This window comes from Pseudopodoces humilis, chromosome 15 (assembly GCF_049639895.1).
Source record: "Pseudopodoces humilis isolate 2021_Gansu_Grassland_sample_001 chromosome 15, ASM4963989v1, whole genome shotgun sequence".
Lineage (NCBI taxonomy): Eukaryota > Metazoa > Chordata > Aves > Passeriformes > Paridae > Pseudopodoces > Pseudopodoces humilis.
In genome coordinates, this window is record NC_142214.1 from 15,516,508 (window position 1) to 15,521,569 (window position 5,062).

The window sequence follows — 5,062 nt, forward strand, 5'->3', positions numbered from 1 at the left end:
TGGAGGACTTCTACTGAGACTTTGTTTAGGTCCCTGAATGTGTTCTGTAACTTACAGGGACAAGGAGACTTCTGAGCAAGAGTGGAGCACCTTGATGTGAAGATGAACCCACAAGATTCACTTATGGTAAAAGCTCAAAGCAGATTTAAGTCCATTAAATAATCTTGATTCAAGGCAGAAGCTCTCAATGACTGACTTCTTAAAGTTTGGTATTTCAATTACAGCTGTATAAAATGCTTATCTCCAGCCTCAGCCAGTTCAAAAGTAGAACTGCTCTCAGCTTGACCTGACATTCTGAATTAGTAGTGGACTGCTCAATATACTTTTAATATCTGCAGACTATTCACTTGCACTGGAGAGGAACAGTCTTGGTCGACTGGCTTATCCTGAAATGTTCTGAACCTGTCGTGCATTTAGAGTTCAAATTAAGGTCATTTTAGAAGCTCACATGCTATTTTGGCCCACACTTGGTTAACTCAATGTCTGGACACAGGAAACTGAGCTTAATGATCTGTTTCTTTAGGTGTTTCTCAGAGGAGTATACCAAATGATGCTTAAAAAGAGAGTGCAAACATTTCTCATTCATAACATATTTATATATTGTTATCTGCCAGGTCAAAGCACTAAACTCAGGCCAAATAAATCTGTGCTGTACAGTTGTGAACAGGGAGGAATGTTCTTTCAGCCTCCAGGTTGCAGAGAAGTTAAGAAATTGATTCTATTTTCTGAATTGTTTTGGATTTTTTCCCCTTAGTGAGAGTCATGAAGAGGTCAGATTTTTCATAGCATGCAAAGGAACAAAAAGTATTATCCACAGTAGGCAGAAGAGATAGCCAGAAACACAAGCTGGGGCTTGCTGAAAACTGTCTATCAGAAATGCTTTACTTCACAAGTAGGACATTAAGACCAGAAATTCTGAGAAGGCAATCAGCACCAAACACTCTCTGTAGTACACAGCAATATTCCTCTGGCCCCAAGAACCTTTTCCCCAGCTGTTTGGAGCCATCACGCTGCCTGATACCGAGCACAGCAAGTGCTTCCAGAAGAACATTCAAATTTGACTCATGAGTCAGATGGCAATGAATAAAATGCAAAAAATATCACATCACATCACACCAAGGACATTAAATCATAATCAATTAAGTTTGGCTTCCCATTATTATTTGCTTAATCCTGAAATATGACATGCAGGCTGAGTACAAATGGATCCTCTGTTATCTCTGCTTTACAAGGCCAAACACAGAAAAGCCTCACTCTGCTTTCTGTCAACAGAACTTTTATGATCTAACTTCCAAATGATATCAAATTTATCAAATTAATTTAGTTGGAAAAATTCTACCTAGTTCACAGAACCCCATACAGCATGTAGCTTGGAAAGCTTCCACTTCCAAATTATAGACCACCATGCAAATGAGAAAAATGACTAATGTTTTACTCAGATTCTTGTGAAATACTCATCTCCTTGAAATGTCATACCAAGGATGAGAAAACAGCGATCACACTCCCCCCCCACCATGTCTATTACAAGTATCAACTTGATCATGACTTCTCTGAAATAAACAAAATCTACCCTCCATAATAACGTGTTCAAGGAGCCCAGCTTGTCAGAACCACAGGCATTTTCAGGTGTACAAGCTGTCAGGTCTCCTAGCTAGCCAGTATGTGTAAGGAGGAAATCATACAGGTCAGATCACCGAGACAAAAATCCACAAATGCTTTTGTTATCATTTGCTATCATCTTTCAGCCAGCCCCTGTTCTGAGCTGCCTTGTGAGAGAATCTCTCTCGTTCACCCATCTTTTGGGTCTACCATAACCCCAGGGAGAACTTTCTCATGATGTAAGAAATTAAATTTGGCAGTGTATGTTCTTCATGCCTCCCCCAATTTTTCACAGCTCTACTGACTGCTCATTTATTAGATCTTTTGACTTACTTAGAGATTTTCATTGTGAGTTTACTTATCTCTCAACACTGAGCAAATAAACTTTCACTGGCATCTGCTGGGTGAGGGGGAAGGGAATGAAACATGGTTGTTTTTATTGCTTATACATAAATTTTACTGGTACTAATCAATAAACCTTTCACTTGCAGCACTCAGGAGCACACAGTTTAACAAGTGGCAAAAGGAATGTAGAGAAGTGGCATTATTTCTGAAGCTGAAGATAAGATCACATGAAGTTGTTTTCTTTGGACTATTTGTGCCAAGCTACCATGTACAGGGGACACAACTCTCAGTCACGAAAAACACATAGAAATTATTATAATTGAACTGCTTTGTGCTTTTTAAGTCAGTCCAGGCACACAGTTTGCAGAACATAACTGATTGACTTTGTCTCAGTGTGTTACTTGCTACCCTAGATCATGAGTCTAAGAAATCATAACAGAAATAATTGCCTTTCCAAAGCAGTCTTCCTGCAGGTGAAATGACAAGGTAAAGAATGTCAAAATAAAGGGAAAGCTTCTAACTAGACAAGTTGCAGCTTTTTCAGAATTAAACTCCACAACCACAAAATAATCCAACTAAAGCCTACAGTGAAAATAAACAAAATTTTCAAAAGAGGATTTACAGTGTTGGTGTGGCACCCAACCCCATTGCAATGATAGCAGAGGAACAGCTTTTGGAATTTAGTGTTTTTCATCTGTTGAATTTAAATATACATTTCAAAAATAGAAGAATTTTAACATGTTTTATAAATGAGAAGTGAAATGGCGGTGTTATACACTTCAAGTTAAAGAGATCATGGATGAAAGTGTTTGGAGGAAATAGGAACTGCAAATTTGTAGCCATTAATCATTGTGCCAGTACAAAATTTCTTTGGAACCTATGAATTTCACCTATATCTCTGGATAAGACAGGGAAACCTTCCTTTCCTACACCATTCCAGCATTCCATTGCTGGAAAGAAGTTGAAGAGAATATGAATTATACCAATCTTTAACTGTAATATGGGACATCATAAACTGAGTCCAATGGAGTTTTCATTATACTAGAAAAAACAGAAAATACAATTATTTCTTTTGCAGCAATATCAGAAGAACACAGCATGAAATACTCTTCAGACACCACAAAAAAGACCCCAAAGAATTTATGCAGAGTGGACTAAATGTTATGAAAGGCAACTACTGTGGTAGAGAAACATTATGGCAATTCACGAGTTCAGCTGTGAGAGTTGCCTAAAACAGGTTAAAGAGTTTAGTACCAATACAGTAAAGGTGCAGGGAAGGTTGGGGGTAACCATCATTATGTGATCTGAAAACTGATAACCAGAGTGAGACAATTGTCCCTAATAACTTTTTGGGGCTTGACCATGAACCATGCATTATCCATCAGATTCCTAACAGCTTTGACAACAAAACAGGATGAAAAAATTTAATACCAAAGACAGACTAGAACACAAAAGAAATTTCAAGGGGAAAAATACTACTCTATCTTTTCTTCTTTTATTAAAACAGCCATGAAAATTATCATTGCAGTTGCAGAAGAGACTTGCACTGGTAAAAAGGCAAAAGCAGTCACCCAGTCAAACCCAGAGTCTGGAACATGACTGTAAAGCATTTCTCTTATTAGAAACTGAAGATTTTGTGCTGTCAAATTTAGGTCATCTGTCCCTCAGGAACAAAGATAAGATCTCTAATTTGATCCTAGACAAATCTGCTGATTTGTCACCCCTCCATCAGAGAGGAAAAAGAATAATTTGTTCACTGCAGTGAAAGGGGCAGGGGAACTTAACTCTGCAGTGTTTATTTGGCTGGGCAGCAAACAAAATAAATGCAACTTTGTTATTTTGACACTAACCTCAGCTTACTTCTTGTGGCCAAACCAAATGCTGTATTTAAAGAGGTAATTAAATTAAGTTCATTCCTCTCCAATTACAGGCCAGAATAGTATCACTCTGCCATAATGCAATGCTGAGAGGATACTTAGTTTGCAAAATCACTGCTTTATTGTGTTTGGGAATGTGGTATTATTATTATTAAATTATGCTGACTTTAATTTATTAGCAGCTCTATTTTCTGCACATTTAGGTTTTAATGAAAAAAGCACTAAATAGTATGGCGTTAAACTGCAGGACAAATTTTTAACACATGAACTCATGATTATTTATATTTCAGGTGCTGTTTAGAAAGCATTTGTCCAACTTCACTTCTTTTCATGTTATGTTTAGGACATGGCTCAATTTCTAAGGGTCAGACTCATTTTCAGAGTAAGCAGTTTATAATAATTTTCCCACTGTGAGGGACTGAGAGGTACAATGGGAGACACAGCTCTGGCTTCTATTATTCATGTTTATTTGTCTTACATTAATATCCAAAATAAATATCAAGACTTAGAAAGCCACTATACCAAGGATTACAGAGAAGCTGCACAGAAAGAAATCCATCCTCAAAGTGGAATTTACAGTCTAAATACAGTTTGTATCCTCTTAACCTTTGCAGTATCTCTACCATTTGCAGGCCTGAGGAACAATCTGCAAAACCCACATTAATCTGTTAAGTACTTCTTGAAGCAATTGTTATCTTTACTGGACCTGCCTGGACATGGTGGGATTGCTAAGAGGGCATTTAAAGCACTTTCCTCCTTGTTCCATATTTGTAAGGGTCACTCAGGCCAAGTAATTTCCTCTTTTGTTTGATGGACATGAGACCAAAATATTCTTGTACATCACAGTAGCTTAATTCTACTGAGCTGCTTTCAAGATGTATTTAAATCAGTAAGTATTCTCTACCTAAGACCAATCCTCAGCCTTCTGAAAAAACTTGATTCTTGGCAAATAGATATCATTATTTCACAGTCTTTTCTCTGTGAAAACCTAAGTCCACATTTAGCTCATGTGAACAGGAAGAGATCAGAAGAGCCTTTAAGTGGGGTTTTCTTACAAGTCTTTAGAATAAAAGTTATTCACATGTTGCCAAGCTTTCCTGGATAATTTTGTAGAGAAACTAAAGTCAAAGTCAGATCCCCTCACTGGGTCACAGCCCATTTATTTTCCCATCTCTGCTGGACTAGGGAAAATACTTGAGAGCTTGTACTTGTACTTGAGAGCACAGTTCAGGAGTTGCATG